Source organism: Antechinus flavipes, chromosome 1, assembly GCF_016432865.1.
Source record: "Antechinus flavipes isolate AdamAnt ecotype Samford, QLD, Australia chromosome 1, AdamAnt_v2, whole genome shotgun sequence".
NCBI classification, from domain to species: Eukaryota; Metazoa; Chordata; class Mammalia; order Dasyuromorphia; family Dasyuridae; genus Antechinus; species Antechinus flavipes.
The window spans coordinates 204564399-204585917 of record NC_067398.1 but is presented as its reverse complement, the minus strand read 5'-3'; the positions used below and the strand labels follow the sequence as shown (position 1 = coordinate 204585917).

At 32.9% G+C, this 21519-nt stretch overlaps 1 pseudogene; it reads right to left on the bottom strand.

Annotated features, from left to right (window-relative positions):
* Positions 1 to 1302: 1302 nt before the first annotated feature.
* Positions 1303 to 21519, bottom strand: part of LOC127544816 (selenocysteine insertion sequence-binding protein 2-like) — a 96816-nt pseudogene continuing 76599 nt past the window's right edge.

The following is a 21519-nucleotide window of genomic DNA, read 5'->3' as shown; positions in this document are numbered from 1 at the left end:
AAAATCTTTTATTTATGTAATGAGAACTAACCTCTGTGTAAAATGCTTCAGCATGTTGACTTCCCCACAAAAAGAGGCTGAGGATTCTACTCTATTGCTGGGAGAGTTGTGATATTTGATGAAAGTGCCAAAGAGGGACCTTAACATATGTAATGCTCTGTAACAATTGCTGTTCTGTAATTCACTAAGAAATCCTTTTGATTACATTGTTCATAGTTCTCCAGAGAGAGAAAATACTGTAAGTGAAAACGTTTTGGTGATTTCTTCCCTCTGAATCCATGTTTTTAGGTTTATAAAGCTTCCACAAGGTTTAGTTTCTGTTATTTTCCATTTTAGGAGGAGGAAATTAATCAAGAAATCAGGAAAATGAGCTATAGAAATCTAGGTGTTGTGATTCATGATAGGTTTAACTGTCAAACCAGCATTGCTGGTCTAAAGTAAAACAAAACAAAACAAAAAAATGCAGTTTGGTGTTTTTATTTCTCCAAACTGTGAAAAGAGTAAATCAAAAGGTGGATTGAGTGAAACATTGCATACCATTATGTATTATGCTTGTGAACCTTATAAATGCAACTCAGAGTAGTTGATAGCCACTTATCTGTCAGTCATATTAAATTTGAACATAAATATATTGAGAGAAGAATGTGTGCCTGAAATATTGTGAAATGTTTGAACTTTTGCTCTTACTGTATCTCTGAAATAAAGTTCACTTTGTAAGGGCCAATTAAAATTATGTGGTTAAATAGAATTGGAGTGTTGCTTGCTGGCATTTAACAGTGGGAGAAGAACCATTAGGGTCTCCAGATTATGTCAATAGGAAAGAGAACTACCTTACAATCCCTCAGAGTAACCTAGCAACCTAAGAGAAGGGTATGGGTCCTGGCTCTAGGAATATGAGTCCAAAGCATTTTTGCTACATTTATTTTCCCCAGTTGTTATGATTTTTTTATATTAAATTGTAAATCTGTTTACCATTTATTATGATACATGGTATTCTATTTCTTTCCACATATAATTAAGACTTTCCCTAACATTTTAAAAATTGAATGATGATTCCATTCTTCAGTATTTTAGTAAGTCTTTAAAATAATATATACTAATCATTTATACTCACTGGATTTTATTTCTATCCTATTGTCCTATTTCTCTAATAGTTTCTAGTATAAGATTCTATAAATATTGCCTTATATTTATTTTTATATATAATCATATTTATGACATACTTTTCCTCTTTGGTTATTTTTGATATCCTATTTTTTCCACAAGAATTTTCTCATGACTTCATTTAATAGCACAATTATATTAATTGCAACTCTTGCCCTGCGGAGTAAGCAAGGGGGATACAATACTCTCTACCTCTAGTGCTTCAGTTCCTTCTTTTAAAGTTGATAACATGACCTTACATGCCTATCTGGCTTCCATTGTAAGCTTAATGATTTTGTGAACTAATTAATCCTTCTTATCATTTTAGCTGAAAATTCTCACTACACTGACTGGTACTACTTTGTTGACATTCTACCCCAGAGCTTTTTGGTTAAGAACAAATATAAATGGGACATTTCATTCACAATCATAATAAAAATGGTATGCAATGTTTCACCCAGCCCACATTTTGATTTGCTCATTTCACAGATTGGAGAAATAAAAGCATATGTCAGTTTTTTGAGTTACAGATGTTTGCTCACTTCTCCAAGTCCCATCACAAGCTGGTATTTGGTCCTTATTTTACTAGATCTTTCTGATATGTATGATCTTGAAAATGAACCAGTTCTTTTAGAAGATATAGCAAACCATCATCGACTTCTTTACTAAGCATTTGACTGCAATAACTCTAAATCCCTTACTATGAAACATTGGGAAAGAAGAAACTGTCAAAAAAAAAAAAAATGGGACTTCTGCATCATGCTGCCGTACTTTGTTATCTAGGGGTTTTTCTGATTTTTTTTTTCACTCCAACAGTATAAGAATCAAGGACTGATTCTTCTGTTTCTTCGAGTTTCTCAAAGTCTGGCTGGGCAACCTGATTAGGTGATTTGCTTATTAACATCATCCATTGAATCTTGCTCAATCCTTCCAAAAGCTGGAACTGAAAGCTGTTCTGAGAGTTGTTTCTGTTTCTTTTTTCTCTTTTAAAATAATCTTCAGGGTTGTTGACTTTTTATCCTTTCATATGTCCCTTTGCTTGCCTTTCTTTATTAATGGAGAATTGGTATCTAATGGATTGTGTGGAGTTGCCACTTGATTTAACTGGTGATGTTTTTTACTGATATTGCTAATTCTTTGGGAAATACTGATACTGTACCAACAAAAACTAAAACAGATTTGGAAGACTGTTTTGAATTTTGTGAATGCTAGTTATTTTCCAATGCAGCAAGCATTTTTCCCAAATCCAGCTTCACTGGATTTTGATTCTTCTTATGACAGGTTTTCGTAACATAGTCTCTGATTGCTGTTTAGAGTGAAATTTGGATGACTGCAGTTCATTATTTCTATCAGAAGTCAGTATATGGTTATCAAGTTTTTCAGAGTACTCTGGTTGGCATTTTTTTTAAAAAAATAACTTTTTGATGATTGTGTTTAGTTTTCTTTTTATTCTTTCAGAAACAACTGCTAGATTCGGAAACCCTTCAACATCTTTAATCCTTGGTGTTCCCTGCACTATCAGAGGTTTATAATTTGTTTTAGGCTTTTTTCTTGTTCTTTTTCATTTTATCCTGTCAATTTCACACACATTGTTGGTTATGATTTCAAGTTACTTGATTTTCTTTGCTATAAGCATTGGTAATTAGAACTTAAGGTGAGGAAAATAATTCAGGAAGTTTCTTACTTCTCTTTGTGTTTACCAGTGAAGTAACACATTTATGGGCTTCAGTAGTTGTTGTATGAACATAAAATATTGGTGTCTAAGATAACTCTTTTTTTTAATTTTTTTAAATTTTTATTCAATAATTACTTTATATTGACACTCGTTTCTGTTCCGATTTTTTTTTCCCTCCCTCCCTCCACCCCCTCCCCTAGATGGCAAGCAGTCCTTTATATGTTGGATATGTTGCAGTATATCCTAGATACAATATATGTTTGCAGAACCGAACAGTTCTCTTGTTGCATAGGGAGAATTGGATTCAGAAGGTATAAATAACCCGGGAAGAAAAACAAAAATGCAGATAGTTCACATTCGTTTCCCAGTGTTCTTTCTTTGGGTGTAGCTGCTTTTGTCTGTCATTTATCAATTGAAATTCAGGTCTCTTTGTCAAAGAAATCCACTTCCATCAAAATATGTCTTCATACAATATCGTTGTCGAAGTGTATAATGATCTCCTGGTTCTGCTCATTTCACTTAGCATCAGTTCATGTAAGTCTCGCCAGTCCTCTCTGTATTCATCCTGCTGGTCATTTCTTACAGAACAATAATATTCCATAACATTCATATACCACAATTTACCCAGCCATTCTCCAATTGATGGGCATCCATTCATTTTCCAGTTTCTAGCCACTACAAACAGGGCTGCTACAAACATTTTGGCACATACAGGTCCCTTTCCCTTCTTTAGTATTTCTTTGGGATATAAGCCCAATAGAAACACTGCTGGATCAAAGAGTATGCACAATTTGATAATTTTTGGGGCATAATTCCAGATTGCTCTCCAGAATGGTTGGATTCGTTCACAACTCCACCAACAATGCAATAGTGTCCCAGTTTTCCCGCATCCCCTCCAACATTCATCATTATTTTTTCCTGTCATAAGATAACTCTCTTGTAGAAGAGGCATAATTTGTGTCATTCTCAAGCTCAGATGTAACTGTTTCAGCTTTCATCACCAATTCTTCTTTGTTAATATAGGTTTCACTTCTAAGAGGAATATATCACTAGTAGTGGAGCTCAAAGATCCTCACTTGGATTACTTTTGTAATTTTGGTATGTCACCATTCTTAGAATCGTGTAGTTTAGGAAAATAAAACAGCTTAGGAGAAAAATCAGATTTGGAAGGAGAAACTTTTTTTGATTGGCTTTATGTTTACTGTCTGCACATTTATAATAAATCTCTGATTTTGAACCATGTGGGTAGAAGTGGGTCTATAAAGGCATAAAGGGTGTAGATGATTGGGAAATTATAATAGAGCAAAAAATAGACACACAGCGAGATAGAAGAACAGAAAGATAAAAAGAGAGACATAGAGAAATGGGGGGGAGGAAGGTTCAAGAGAAGAATTATTAGCAATTATATCATCATTGCTTCTCTTCATTTTCTAAGTCACAGACATAGCTGGCTTACTTTTTTTTTTTTTTTTTTTTTTTTTTTTTTTTTTTTTTTTTTTGCTATTTCTACATTATGTCTTTTAGAAGATCCTTTGGAAAGGAAATCACCATGACTATTATGTATATATAGATGCATGGTTTTATATGTGTATATACATATGTATGTGGATGTATACATAAATACTGTGTGTGTCTATATTATATGTGTGTGTATCAGAATTAATTAGTATCTAATTATTTTGGCAAATCTGACTGTTTTTTAACTCTCCAGTCCCATAGGACATTATAACCAGATGCTTTTTCTGAATTCATGTGAAAATAGAAAAAATAAAATAAAACAGAGATACTCATGTTCCCTTCCATATCAGTTCTACCCTTTTTGTCATGGTATAAATTAAGAATATGAAACTACCATCTGAATTGAGAAATATTAAGCTCCATTAGATACAGAGAAAGCTTTTAATGTAATATTAGAAATTTATCTCTAAATTACTACAAAATATATCAAGAGATGTGCTTTTTATTACTTACATGCATATATATGTGTATATATTGTGCAAATGGATGCGTATGTTCATTTCCCCTCAAATCTTAAGCACACACGTGTGCGCGTGCACAAACACACACACACATACACACACACACACACACACACCAGAAAGTAATACAATGCATTCTGCGTTCCTTAGGCTTACAATCTTTCATTTCTCTTATTGCTCATATTTGTCTCCTCCCCCATATTCACTTTCTTTTTGCCAAGGCCAGTCATTTTCAACTTTTCAATATCTCTTCCCTGGCATTACTACCCTTCTAGTGCAGATCTCATCATCTCATGTCTGAGCTATTGTTGCAATAGCCTACTTGTGGATAAGCCTGCCTCAAGTCTCTCTGTCCTGTAATCCAACCTTCATTCAGCCACTAAAAAGCCATTCCTAAAATATTAAAACTCAAGTCTGATCACACACACACACTCACACACACACACACACATACACACACACACACACACACACACACACACCAGTAGCTCCATGTGGCCTCTAGAACTAAATAAAAAATATTCTGCTTGGCATTTAAATCCCTTTTTAATCCAGCCACTTCTTACATCTAATTTCCTAATAAATATTCTTTCATCTAGTGACATTGGCCTTGGGGAAGATGACTATGTGTGAGGAATGGCAATCTCTGAGCGCACATGGGTTTTAACCATTCCTTTCTAAAGAAAAATTTGGAGATATTTTTAGGTTATCAGAAGATATTTGTATAGCCAGGAGTAAAAAAGAGCATTTGTAAATCTTTCTCTTTCCCAATCCATGATAGCTATATATGATTAAATACTTGGGTTCTTAGAAAATGTCAGAACTGTTTGTTTCTGGTGACTCGATGCTGAAGGGCACATTAGGGATAAGAAAGTCATCCCTTATCAACTATTGAGTTGAAAGGGGAAATAGTTTGATGGATCTTGAAGAAAAGATTGACTATGCTTTGTAATCTAACATTTCCAGGAAGGATCTTTTTATATAAAGCTTTTTATTTTCAAAATATATGCATAGATGATTTTCAACATTCACTCTTGCAAAACCTTGTGTTCCAAAATGTTTCTCTTCCTCCCTCCCTTTTGACACTCCCCTAGACAGCAAGCAATCTAATACATATTAAACATGTGCAATTCTATACATATTTCCACAATTATCATGCTGCACAAGAAAAATCAAATCAAAAGGGGAAAATGACTAAGAAAACAAAATGCAAGCAAACAGCAACAAAAATGACAACAACAAAAAGTAAAAATAATATGTTGTGATCCATACTCAGTCCTTACATCTCTCTCTGGGTACAGATAGTTATCTCTATCACCAGTCCATTGGAACTGACCTGAATCACCTTGCTCTTGAAAAGAGCCACATCCATCAGAATTAATCATCACATAATCTTGTTGTTGCTGTGAACAATTTCTTTTGATTCTATTTACTTCACTTAGCATCAGTTTATGTAAGTCTCTACAAGTGTTTCTCTTCCAAAATCATTCCAGAAAGCATCTTGTAGCTCTCAGACTTTCCATGAGGGCAAGGGGAGGGTTAATTCTTCCCCATGAACCTCTTTGTGAATAATACCACACAATAGTGAGAACAAAATCACTTAACTATTTTTTTTTTATCTTGGGCCCTTGGGTTTCATTTTCTGCTTGGGTTTCCTTTCCTATATAGATAAAGGAACAATGACCTCAACATGGAGCTGTCCAGGCTTCGATATACTGTAGTGAGTATTAGACATAATAGTCTATAAATAGAGTAGACTATAAACAGTGGAGTTTCTCAGTCAACTGGATGTAGTTGAATAGTAGAAAGTTTCTAATGTAAAGAACAGACAAGAGTGGCTCAACTATGGCTAGAAGTCAAATTCTGAGCAGTCAGTGCAGAATTGGGGTAAAATGTCACATGTCAAGTTAACATTTGTTGAAGACTAACTAATTGGCTCTCGGACAAATTGCTCTAGGTCCTGATGAGATTTATATAGTTAACTGGTGGGAATGAAGGATGGTTGTGGCAAGTACAAGTTTGGTTTCTGAATCCACTTTATAAAACTTTTGATTAATGTGTATTTGTATTTTGTGTTTAGCATTTCTTTGTTGAAGGAAATAAACACCTGTCTCATACCTGATTCATATTGAATACTGATTTTAGTCCCCAGTACTTGTGAGATGCTACATAAGAGGCTAAACCTGAACCACAAGCAATTTGAAATGTAACAAGCTAAAAACAGTGAAAAAAGAAACTTTTCCATAGTCATTAGAGAGCAGACTCCCACATGACTGAAACTAATCACCAAATGCATATATCCATATCACATGGGTCCCTTGCTATATAGAAAGAAAGAAAAGTGCCTCAGTCTTCAAGGTCCAACAGTGGTTTTTATTGCTAGATAATAATCAAGAAAACTATTTGAAAGCAAAAGTTGCACATGCTTCAGGGAGAGATAACATCATATTTGTGAGTTTGTAAATAAAACCTCATTGAGGTTATTCTTTTTTCTACATTTGAGAATTAGTATAATGTTTTCAATTAATTTGTAGAAACCTTTATTATGGTCTGAGTTCATTTAGAAAGGACATCAAAAGAGCATGTGCACTTAAAATTGTAAGGAGTGCAGTTTATCAATATCATATGCATAGGGTTTTGGATTTTTAAAAAGAATAAACGTAATAAATAAATACTCCCAACAAAATATAAATTTAGAAAAGTAATGAGGGAAAAAAATAGTATCCATTTTCCTGTTTTTCATATATTTTAGAAAAGATAATTTTGTAAGAAATAATATTCACAAATAAAGTTTATATAAAATTAATATAAAATTATTTAAGATCATATGTGATAAATTCTGCACACTGATACTTTTATTAAGGACATGTATAAAATATGAATTTCCTTCCACAATAAATTTATCATGTTGATCTACTTTATCTAGGTATAAAGAGGCACTATGTTATAGGAGATAAAGATGACTTCAGAGCCAAGAAGATGCTGGTTCATAGCTCACCTCTGAAACAAACTGGCTGAGTGATTCTGGGCAAATGACTTAAAATCTTAATGCCCTAGATGACTATAAGAGACTCTAAATTGCAGAGGGGTCTTCTTCTCTGGTAGTTCTCTGTAATAAGGAAATCAATAACCAATCCCTATGAATTATTGTATTCTTAAATGATGAGTTGGGCAAGCATAGTGTTGTAAAATTTATCTTGTATTGAGTTCGGACCTTATGCATTTTCTATCACTACCAATGATTTGAAATCAGTATTGGTCTAAAGATCATGTGATAGGAGTTTTAGTTGAAGTAACTAGAGAAGAGAAGAGAAGATTAATAGAGATTGTATTAGAGATATTAGAAGGGCTATGACACTGAAAGTGAATAATCCTTGTTCTGTTTGACCCTAAAAGGCAGAACTAAGAGAAATACATTAAAGTTGCAGAAAGTTATTTTGTTTCCTGTAATGAAAATTGTTCACACATTTAGAGTCATTCAAAAGTGGATAGGCTTCCAGAGCTTAGCACTATGGCCTGATGCGAAATAGGTACTTGGTGAATATTTAGTTATTCATGTCAGGAGGTAATAGGTTCATCTTTACTTCAAGTCTTCAAATTGAAGTCAACTAAAGAGTGGAAGAACTTGTCTCAATTAAAGTTTAGAAAGGACTCTTTGAAAATCTGACTTATATTTGATAGATTCTGTGTTCCTTCTTTTTTTGAAATTCTGGAATTCAGGGAAATCAGATTTTATTATAAATAGACTTCTGTCTCACTCCCTCCTTCTACTTCTGTCTCTTTCTCTTTGTCTCCTTCTCCTTCTCTGTCTTTCTGTCTCTTTCTCTCACTTTCTCACTGCTTACCTCTCTCTCTTTGTATATATATTATACTCAATAAAACATCTCACAATCTATATAAAAATGAACTATATAAAGTTCATTATTCTACTTCAAGTGCGAATATATATTTTTTGCATTTCCCAAATCATTTTGTCACACTATAATAGGATAAGAGGACAATTAATAATGATTTTGTTTAAAGAGCTTTTCTCAAAAGTTCACTAATTGTTGCCCTTAAGTTTGCTTGGAAAAGACTTAACCTAAGATAGATTTATGTAAACAGTGTTTTTCTTGGTATTTTCCAGTAATATTATCAGATTTATTTCATAAGTTACTGCTTACTAGAACATAAAAAGATGCATTTTCATGTGCTGAGAAAATTACAGTGGAGAAATCCAAGAAGAATCTACTGAATATCATTTCTATTTTCTTTTATTGGAATTATAATTTTGGACCTGATTATTTGGGGGAAAAAAGAAAAAAAAATGATTTTCTTGTGCTTGATTGATGGGCCAGAAAAGGAGAAGGACTTGAAACTTTCAGGCTGTGTCTATCTTGCATAAAGGCAATAAGTGAATGAATTGATTCAGTCAAACAGAGGGTCAAATAGATGGCAGGATGAGGCAGAAACAAATAGTGGAAAAAGGTATCAATTTAATCAAAAGTCAATCTGCTAGTTCCATGTAGATACTTAAATGTGTCTATGTGAAGATCAAAGATTTGCTAAGACTCTTCTGATCTTTGATCTTGAGATGGTTGCTGAAGTTCCAAGCAACACCCTATAGGGCATTGGTTTTCATCACCACTCCACCTCTTCAACCAACTCATATTATCTACTGAACTGAAAGGACAGGGATAAATGGATGGAAAGAGTGCAGCAATTATGTGAAAAGCTCAGGAAAATAAAACAGTTGAGATTACTCTAGTGAAAAGTGAAATACTATTTTAGGCACCAGATTCCTTTTTCCTTTAAGTTGTTAATATTCATGGGATATTAATTTTCCTATCAAATATAATTTTTAAAGCTCAGGTTGACTGAAAACTTATGAAATGTGCTGATTTTACTTTTTAAACTATTATATTTTATTACATATCAATAATTTTTAATATTAAAAAAATAAGTTCTATATTATGTCCCTCTCTCCTTAATTCCCTCACTCCATATTGACAAAGCAAAATATATATGATGTATATATACATCATACATGTGCAGTCACATAAAATATATTTCCATATCAGTTATGTTGTAAAAGAAAACACAGACAAAAAAACATTAAAAATAACATAAAATACTGTCTTTTAGTTTACATTCAGAATCCCTCATTTCTCTAGGAATAGGTAAAATTTTTTTATCAAAAGTCTTCAATGTTTATATTGCTGAGCATAACTGAGACATTCACATTTTATCATCTTACAATATTGCTATTACTGTGCACCCTGTTCTAATTCTGCTCATTTCATTATGCATCACTTCATGTAAGACTTTTCAGGTTTTTTCCAAAATCATCCTGATCATCATCACTTAAAGCAGCATAATATTCCATCACAATCATATACCAAAATTCATTCAGCAATTCTAAGCTGATGAGGATACCTCTAAATTTCCAATTCTTTGACAACACCAAAGGGCTGTTATAAATATTTTGGTACATGTGGATTATTTTCCTTTTTTCTTTTTTTGATAGCTTTGGTAATGTTGTGTCAAATGCTATGCATTGTTTTTATTACTCTTTGGATAAAATTCCAATTTTCTCTTCAGAATGATTAAATTAGTTCACAATTCTACCAACAGTGCATTGGTATACCAATTTTCCAACCCTTCTATTTAACATTTATCATTTTTTCTGTGATATTAACCAGTTTGATAGGTGTGCCTTAGAGTTGTTTTAATTTGCATTTTTCTAATCATTTCCTAGACTACAATATTCCAAACCAATCACATTTTTATTAAAATTTTGTCTAAAAACTTCACTTCTATTTTTCCTTTATTTCTTCTATTCTTGAATGAAAAGATCTTATGTATAAAAAAGTTAATTTAAAATATTCAGAATTATCCATCTTATACTTCAACAATGATTTAAGGACTGATACTACAGAATCTGCTTCCTTTACATTTTTTCTTCTCCTGGTTTCTTTGAAGTAACTGAAATTTTTTTCTTCTAAATGAATTTTGTTTTTTTCTCTGTCTGACATAATTTTTAGTAATTTAATTGGGATGACATTACATAAATTAATTAAGTTAAATGTCATTTTAAAAATTACATTGACTTTACCTGCCTATGAAGAATAAAAAATTACTCAATTTTTTTAGATCTAACTTTATTTGTATGAAACTTGTTTTATGTTTATCTTCATATAGCTCCTGTGACTGTTTTGTTACACTCATGTATTTTAAATGCTATCTAAATCAATATTAATTAATTTCTCTGAAAAACAGTGGTTTCCCTGTTGTTTTTTTCTTACTAACATAGACTTAATAGTCTTATAGATAAGTCTATGTTTAACTTTGTCTGAAATCACAATTACCGCCTCTACTTTTTTGATAGAATAAATTCTACTCCTCACCTTCATATTATATTTTTATGTCTCTCTCATTTCTGTAGCATTTTCTGGAACCAACATGTTTTTTAAGCTCAAAATTTTATTCTGCTATCAGTTTCCATCTTATGAGAAAATCCATCCACTTCTCATTCTAAGCTATTATTGCTTGTATATTTTCCTCCTTCCTATGTTTCCTTTCTATTCTCTTCATACTATTCCTATCCCTCATTACTCCTGCGCTTTACCTGCTATCTTGTCATACTATTTCTTAATCTTTCTACTCTTCCACAAAAACCTTCTTTTATTTTCTCCCTTGATTCTATCAATTTTCCCTCTTAATTTTCTGAATTTAGAAAATATTCATATCCTTATTTCTTGATGTTTTAGAATATCATTAATATCCCTTTGTTCAATTTTAGTTTTAGTCTACTAACTAGCCAAATGACTTTTCATCTTTGCACTTGGGAGTGTCCTGATAAAATCACTCTTGATTTTTTTAACCTTTTTTTCTCCAAAGTTGTGTCTTTCCACCTCATATGTCTGGTTCTACTACTACTACTACTACTACTACTACTGCTGCTGCTGCTGCTGCTGCCTAAATTGTGATGGTAAAATGCCTTTTTCTCTATTCAACTTCTGTCTTTCCTAAAACTGAAGCTCTAAAAAAAATAAAATAAACAATATTAGGAAATAAAGGAAATTTTTGAATTCTGCACAGATTAATTTCTCTTATCTTAGATTCTCCAGTGGCAAAATTGTCACTATTGTGACAGAAGGATAACATATTTCTATAAATGCCTCACTGATAATTCATTTATAACTTCAAATGCACTAGAAAAGAAGTGAATACTTAATATGTCCTCTTTTTAAGATGGCTCCTTAAATTGTCATTTGTGTTAATTTGATAGCCAATCAATATGCTCTTAGAAGAACTCATACATGGCCAGAAGGTAATCCCTGAACTTTTCTTTTAGTTGGTAATAATGTACTTCTCTATAGTAAAAAAAAAAAAAAAAAAAAGACAACATATTACCAAAATATGAAAAAAAAAAAGATTTAAAATGATCAGTTTGGCAATTAATTATTTGTTTTGTAAATATTTCAAGTTTCCCTAGAAATCTGACCATCAATAAAAAAATTGATTAGATTTTTCAAAAGAAAGAAAGGGAAGAAGAAAGAAAAAAGAAAAGAAAAGAAAAGAAAAAGGAAACCAGAAGGAAAATACTTGAATGACTATATATATTTACTGAATAAAAAACTGATCAACATTTAGTTTAATGAGCTGGATAGAAATCCAGAAAGGGGAATATAGTTTATTAATTCTCTATTTCTCTGTCTCTGTTTCTGTTTTTCTGTATGTTTCTGTCTGTCTGTCTGTCTCTTTCTCTTTCTTTCTCTCTCTATGTCAATGACTACTTTTTTCCTTTTCAAATGTCACTATGATTGAAACTTGAATTGGATTGTCTTTTAAAATTCAAAATAAATAGCAAACAACTCCAGCAAGGATTATTAAGACTTATCTGACTGACTATAGACACAGAATATATGATGGTAGCACTCAGTGTGAAAGCAAAATAACCCCCCCCCATACTAATTTTGAAACATAGGTCCCAAACATGTAGTGTCAAGATGACAGAATAAGCCCAATGAAGTAAATGGCTCCTTAGCTGACTGCAGTACTACACGTGGTTGATGAAAACATTAAAGCATATGAAATGATACTAGAAAATGGCAAGGCACCTGAGCTCCACACTGAGAGCGAATTCTTCTGCAGTAAAAATAAATACAGATCTCATTTTATGGGGTGGTTTTGACAGTCTATGTTATAGGTTGTATCAAAGACAATCTATGGGGGAAGCTATAAACTTCCAGAAGGTCACTGAGTTAAACTGTCCAACATGCTGAGTTGGCACACTGGCATTTATCATAGCACATCACATAGGGTTATCCTATGGCAAGCAGAGCCTTCTCAGGCGTGAGAAGAAACCTGGCATTTTCTATTTCCTGCAGGTTCCTGCTTTTGAAAGCCAGGAAGGGCATCTGTAGAAGTTGGCTAAATACATTGGTAATGCATGAGATATGCCAAAGAGAGTAATTTATGCCCTCTTTCCCAGCTTGAATAGGAACAACACCCAAAATTTTATGATGAAAGGTCAGGACAATGAAACACTTGCTTTTAAAGATTTTTCTGGGGGGAAAAAAAACTAAAGAAAGGAACAAATTCTATAATGATTTTTAAATTTCCCTATTTTATTGAAATATATAAGGAATACATTTTGAAAATGAAGTATAGTATATATTTTTTCCTTAAAACCATACCAAATATATCCTTGAACTGATTTCTCATAAATGAAATATAAATTGTGTCACTTTTTATAAATCCATGTCTTTTTACTCATGGGATCATAAGATCACACATCAAGGTAGAAGACATTTTAGAAGTTGTATAGTAAAACTTCAAGGACTTGCTCAAAAATCACACAGGAAATTCTGAAGACTCAGATTAGAACTTGGGTCTTTTGATTCCAGAGTTATTGATTTTTCCATTTCTGTGGGTTTTGACTTGAAGTAGAGATTTATAAAGCTTTCACTTGATATCAATAGTATTTTTTTTGCATATATCACTTGAGAAACCTTCTGAAAGAAGAGATTCAAATTTGGAAATAAGCATTATACAGATAATCAAAACTAAGGTACTGGAGAGTTCATCTTGTCTACAGAATTTTAATATGAGAAACATGAATTTCTTTTGATGAGAGAGATACATAGAAAGAGAGAAGAGGTAAGCTATATTTGAATAAATTATATTTATTTCCTTGGTAAGATTTTATATTTTGTATATAGTTTAAATGATCACACATACAAAGAGTTAAGAATTCTTGATCTACTTTTAATCATTTCACAGATTAGGAAAATAAGCCTTAGAAGGATTGCCATAGGCAGATATTTTTAATTGGGAGGTAGAGAAAATATAAAGACATTCATTGAGTTTCTTCTCATTGCCTCACTTCTGGTCTAGACTAAGTTTAATTAGATTACTGAAAATATTTAGCAGGCTTACAAATAATGTTGGAAAATTAGATGTTGAATTTCTATTTTCCTTGATTTTTCATGAAGTTATTGTATGGCTAAAATAGCATCAATTAGTTACAGTTACTTTGGAAGAATCTGCTTTTTGCCAATTGCCCCATTCCCTCAAGAATCACACATTGAATTTAGTAATTTAAATGGTGTGTATTTTTTGGTATTTGTTGCTTCTGAGCACATTTACAAGAGTAATAGAAAAAGGCAGGCCCTGCCATTATGGTTTACTGGCTAATAGACAACAGAACACATGTATAATCACACACATGAATGCATTTAATTCTTATATGGGCACTTTCTCTAGACAGAATGATAGGGGGAAAAGTAAACAATATGATCCCTAAAATGTAATCATTTTTTTCCAAGTTCATTAGCCCACAGAAAAACTCTTTTACAATCATCAAGAAATAATATAATTGGTGTTGGACTGGTTTTAAATGATAGGAGCCAGAATATTCAACCCATTTTGCTTTTGATACTTTATCTTAAATTGGAACTCTTTAATTAAAACCTTGAGAGGTAGTATGGTAGAGTAGATAGTGAACCAGTCTTGGAATCAGGAAATCTTAGATTAAATATTTGCCTCTGGGATACACTAGCTGTTTGATTATGCTTAAGTCATTTAACTTTTAAATATTTTGGAAGATTACACTGAAAGATTGTAAATTATAGATGCTAGAATTTTATTGGTAATGGGACTTTGCATAATAGACATATTTAAAAAAAAACACCAAAAAGAATTACTCTGCTTAAAATTTGGAAAAATTGGGAAATAGAAAAAGGCTTAAATCTAGGAGAAGTTTTGGAGATAAAAATAACAAGATTTGGCAAGTGACAGTTAGAAAGAGCAAAGAGAAGATAAGACCATTGGTGTGAAATTGAGTGACTGAAAATATGGTGCTGCCCTTAATAGAAGTAGCTATATATGGAAGATGATTTCATTTGGGGAAAATATAACATGTTTGGTTTTGAACATGTTAAGCATGAAATATTTATGGAAGAGGCAATGTGAATGTTCAATAAACACTTGAAACTGTGGGACTGACACTGTGGGAAACCTGATGCTAAGGGAAACCTGATGCTGCTTATATAAATATTAAAATATATTTCTTAAAAGTGCTAATTGAAAATAACAACAAAATTCATATGGAAAAACAAAAGGTCAAGAATTTCAAGGGAATTAATGAAAAAAAAAAATCAAATGAAGGTGGCCTAGCTGTACCAGATCTAAAATTATATTATAAAGCAGCACTTACTAAAACCATCTGGTATTGGCTAAGAAATAGACTAGTTGATCAATGGAATAAGTTAGGTTCAAAGGACAAAACAGCCAATAACTTTAATAATATAGTGTTTGACAAACCCAAAGACACCAGTTTCTGGGATAAGAATGCATTATTTGACAAAAATTTCTGGGAAAATTGGAAATCAGTATGGCAGAAACTAGGCATTGACCCACACTTAACACCGTACACTAAGATAAGGTCAAAATGGGTTCATGACCTAGGCATAAAGAAGGAAATGATAAATAAATTGGAAGAGCATAGGATAGTTTACCTGTCAGACCTGTGGAAGAGGGAGGAATTTATGACCAAAGAAGAACTAGAGATCACTATTGACCACAACATAGAAAATTTTGATTATATCAAACTGAAAAGTTTTTGTACAAACAAAACAAATGCAAACAAGATTAGAAGGGAAACAATAAACTGGGAAAACATTTTTACAATCGAAGGTTCTGATAAAGGCCTCATTTCCAAAATATATAGAGAACTGACCCTAATCTATAAGAAATCAAACCATTCTCCAACTGATAAATGGTCAAAGGATATGAACAGACAATTCTCAGATGAAGAAATTGAAACTATTTATAGACATATGAAAATATGCTCCAAATCATTATTAATCAGAGAAATGCAAATTAAGACAACTCTGAGATACCACTACACACCTGTCAGATTGGCTAGAATGACAGGGAAAGATAATGGGGAATGTTGGAGGGGATGTGGGAAAACAGGGACACTGATACATTGTTGGTGGAATTGTGAACACATCCAGCCATGCTGGAGAGCAGTTTGGAATTATGCTCAAAAAGTTATCAAGCTGTGCATACCCTTTGATCCAGCAGTGTTTCTACTGGGCTTATACCCCAAAGAGATACTAAAGAAAGGAAAGGGACCTGTATGTGCCAAAATGTTTATGGCAGCCCTGTTTGTAGTGGCTAGAAGCTGGAAAATGAAAGGATGTCCATCAATTGGAGAATGGTTGAGTAAATTGTGGTATATGAACATTATGGAATATTATTGTTCTGTAAGGAACGACCAGCAGGATGAATACAGAGAGGACTGGCGAGACTTACATGAACTGATGCTGAGTGAAATGAGCAGAACCAGGAGATCATTATATACCTCAACAATGATCCTGTTTGAGGATGTATTCTAATGGAAGTGGACCTCTTTGATAAAGAGAGCCTTAATTGATCAAAGATGGGCAGAAGCAGCTACACCCAGAGAAAGAACACTGGAAATGAATATAAACTGCTTGCATTTATGTTTTTCCTCCCGGGTTATTTATACCTTCTGAATCCAATTCTCCCTGTGCAACAAGAAAACTGTTTGGTTCTGCACACATATATTGTATCTAGGATATACTGCAACCCATTCAACATGTAAAGGACTCTTGCCATCTGGGGGAAAGGGTGGAGGGAGGGAAGGGAAAAATAGGAACAGAAATGAATGCAAGGGATAATAATGTAAAAAATTACCCTGACGTGTTCTATCAATAAAAAATTATTAAAAAAAAAGTGCTAATTGAATACATGGTAGATAATGATGGAACCAAGCAAGTATAAAAAGAAAACAGAGGGCCTAGGATTCGTTGTCATAACTCATTCTCTGAGGTTATAGTGAGTACACAAACATCTCAATAAAATCTGTGCCCCAACTCTCTGTCCACTTATGCTAGTAATACAAACATGATTAAAATATTTCTTTACCTTAAAGAATTTAAATTCTAATGGGGAGAGGAAAACACATCAAAGGAAGCTGGAGATAGGAGTAGATTAAAGGGCACGAGATATCAATATAGTGCTGAAATGATGAGAAAATGATACAGTAGCATAATTACAGGTAAGATAGAATGAACACCCAACTATCTGAGTTCAGGGTGAATCGTATGCTAGAGTCCAATATTACTGTGGGAAAGATGTAGACATAATGGTCAGAAAACAAGTGGTATTTTTTACTGATGTCTGAGAATAGGAAAAGGTAGTCAAATTTTGCAGAGAGGTTAAGGAAAATGAAGGCTGAGAAAAGTTCATAAGATAAGGCAATTAAAAGATGATTCATGTAATGTTTTTAAAGTTGACCCTAAATGTATCTTATCAGGGTAGTCAACCATATTTAAATTAATTAATCATTATTATGCCAGGTTTTAAAGAAATCAAAGCATATATTCTAAAATTTCCTTATAAACTGTTAAAACCACATTTTTAAGATTAGATTATAGATTCTATTTTTTGATTACTAATTTAATTGAAGAAGCTCATTTTTCAATTGTAAATTTTCATTCATCTCTCTATCAATGCTCTAATCCCCTATGTTTGCTATTTTGTTATGTTTTGATGAACCTCTTAGAATGTGATTGTCACCCTCAGTCTAAAGTCCTTGGGATTGGTTTTGTTATGTTTTAAAGATCTTTTAAAAAGAAAATAAAGAAAGAAAGAAAGCATGAAGGGAATATACTAGGAGGAGGGAAAGAAAAGAGAAAATTTTGCCATGTAAGTGGAATACTTTGCAAGAAAAGAATAAAAGAGTGAGAGCAGCAAGCCACTCTTAAACCTTACTTTGTTCTGAACTGAACAAAAGAAAGAAGATGACATGCAGAGTTCATGAAGAATTGCTCTACCGGGGGAAAGAGTGAAAAGGAAAGGAGAGAAGGAAAAGAGAGAGGGTAGTTTAGAGAAGAGGATAGTACTTAACCAACCCCCCCCAAAAAAAAAATTGTACAGAGTGTAGATTGCAAAGAAACATTTAAACAAATAATAAGGATAATAAAGAGTGACTGGGCTCTTGGAAAGACAAAAAGAAGAAGTACAGGGACAAAGAAGAAAATTTCATTAAACTTAGAATATTAGTGTTGAACTTACTTTTTGCACATCAATTTCTTTTTCTTTCCTATAAAGGATCAGGAAACAAAGAGATGGGAAATAGAAAAAATAGGATGAAAGGAAACACACAATTAGTGATCTCAATAATCAGTGTAAACAAGATCAAGCCAGTCATAAAATGGAAATGAATAACATAAAAGATTAGAAAACATAATGTAGTGATAAAATAAAGGACTAGAACAATGCTTATTATGACTCAATCAAGATAAAGTTTCCAATCATTGTCTTAAACAAAGAAGAAGTAAAACAAATAAATACAAATAAGAATTAACTAAATGGGAATATAGGAAATCTACATATTTTTCTGAAGGGTACTATAGAAAATGAATTAATATGAATTCTAAACATGGATGTGTCAAATGGTATAACATCTAAAGAAAGGAAAAATTAAATGAGTTAGAAGTGGCTACAGCTATTAGAACAATAATAGTGGTTGCTTGAGGGGCTTGGTAGCATCCTTTCATATTGGATACATCTAACCAAAAAAAAAAAAAAAAAGGAAGAAAAGGAATGTTTAGAAAAGTTATATGTTATATTCAATAAGAATACAAAGGAATATGATGGTTCTTTACCATTAATATACTTTATAAAAATTAGCAGTGAATTATTGATTAATCAATAAATCTTTGTTACAGACCTGCTATAAATCACACTTTGTGCTAAGTGCTAGGAATACAAAAAGAGACAAAATACAAAAATCCTATCCTCAAGGCTCTCACAATCAAGCAAGGGAGGAAACATGCAAAGAGATATACAAAGCAAACTATATGCAGAATTGATGGGAAAGAAGAGTAGAGATATTGGGGAAGCCTTTCTATAGAATTTAAGATTTCAACTGAAAACTGAAGGAAGCCATTAATTGAAATGGAAGAGGAAGATCATTCCAGGCATGAAAAATAAGTGGAGAAATTACCTGGACCTAGAGTAGAACATATGGTCTATGAATACCATTCATAGAACAGTCAGGATTCCAGTGTCACTGAGGCAGAGTACAAGTTGGCCAAAAAAGTTATGACTGGAAATGCTGGAGGTAGCTATATTATAAAGAATTTTGAACGCCAAACAGAGCTCTCATTATTTGCTACTAGAGACAATAAAAACTACTGAAAATTATTGAATAGGGTTAGGAGTGACATAATCCCCCTGCACTTTAGATAAAGTAGCTGAACAAAGGATGGATTTCTACTCAAAGAGATTTAAAGCAAAAAGACCATCAACAGGCTATTATCGTAGTAATCAAGACAAAGTGAAAAGAAGGTGCACTAGACTGATGATAGTGTGTGAAGACAGAAAGGTGATGATGCAATTGAGAGATGTTGAAAAAACAAAATTGTCAGACCTTGAAAATAGCTTGTATATGGGCAGTCAGGGAAGAGATAGACATCCAGAATGACTTCAAAGTTGCAAGTCTGAGAGACTGAAAGAATAATATTGTCCTTTACTATAATACAGATGGTAGAAGGAGGAGGAAGGCTATTGGGGGGAGATAGTTATTTTTTAACATTTATTTTAAGTTATCTATTGGATATTTAGTTCAAGCTATGTCTGAAAGGTGGTTGGAAATCTGAGAATGGAAGTCAGCAAAGAGACTGAGAAAAGATGATTTGAGACACATCAACATAGAAATGTTGTGTAAATCTATGAGATCTAATGAGAATTTTAAGTGAAAAGCACAGAAGGGAAAAATAAGATGAATCAGGCTAGAACCCTGAGAGATATCTATGGTTAGAGGGAAGATTCATAAAGGGAAACAGGGAAGGAACATTGGGATAATTAAGATTAAAAACAGGAAAGAGAGGTTTCCCTAAAACTTAAAGAGACCTCAAGAAGAATAAAGGCATCAGCACTGCCAATGAATGCAGAAAGATCAGAGGAAGTGACAGTTGAAAAAAGGGTTTTAGATTCCACAAGTAAAACATTAATGACTTTTGAGAAATCAGTTTCCATAAAATAAGGTTAGAGCATAGATTTTAAAGGAAAAAAAGGAGACAGATAAACTTTTCAAAGAGTTTATTTTCAGGGAGTCGAGCCAAAATGGCAGAGAGGACACAATTTTTTTTTTTGACCTATTTCCACAAACCTCAGCCTAATTACCAAATTCAGCCTCTGAACTAGTTCTGCACTGGCAGAACCCATGAATATTGGGAGTGTAACAAATTACCAACAGAAAATAATTTCAAGATCACTAGAAAAGTTCTGTTTCAATTGGGCAAGGAGGAAGGCAGGCCAAGTGCAAGCAGGCTGAGCACAGATGCCAGTGTAGACAGCACATTTTTGTATATAAGTGCTTTTATTTTATAATCCAGATAGCAAACAAAAGAGCAGCCTGAAGAGAAAAACAAATTAAAGAAAGAACCTCTTCAGTCATAAAACTTACACATATTACACATACTGATCTATATGACTATACTAATAAGTAATTTTAAATAACACACTTTAACAGTTATCTCTACTGTCATACATCCTTTTTTTTTATTTTTAAATAATTTTTTATTGATAGAACACATGCCAGGGTAATTTTTTACAGTATTATCCCTTGCATTCACTTCTGTTCTGATTTTTCCCCTCCCTCCCTCCACCCCTTCCCCCAGATGGCAAGAGTCCTTTACATGTTGAATGGGTTGCAATATATCCTAGATACAATATATGTGTGCAGAACCAAACAGTTTTCTTGTTGCACAGGGAGAATTGAATTCAGAAGGTATAAGTAACCCAGGAAGAAAAACATAAATGCAAGCAGTTTATATTCATTTCCAGTGTTCTTTCTCTGGGTGTAGCTGCTTCTGTCCATCTTTGATCAATTAAGGCTCTCTTTATCAAAGAGGTCCACTTCCATTAGAATACATCCTCAAACAGGATCGTTGTTGAGGTATATAATGATCTCCTGGTTCTGCTCATTTCACTCAGCATCAGTTCATGTAAGTTTCGCCAGTCCTCTCTGTATTCATCCTGCTGGTCGTTCCTTACAGAACAATAATATTCCATAATGTTCATATACCACAATTTACTCAACCATTCTCCAATTGATGGACATCCTTTCATTTTCCAGCTTCTAGCCACTACAAACAGGGCTGCCACAAACATTTTGGCACATACAGGTCCCTTTCC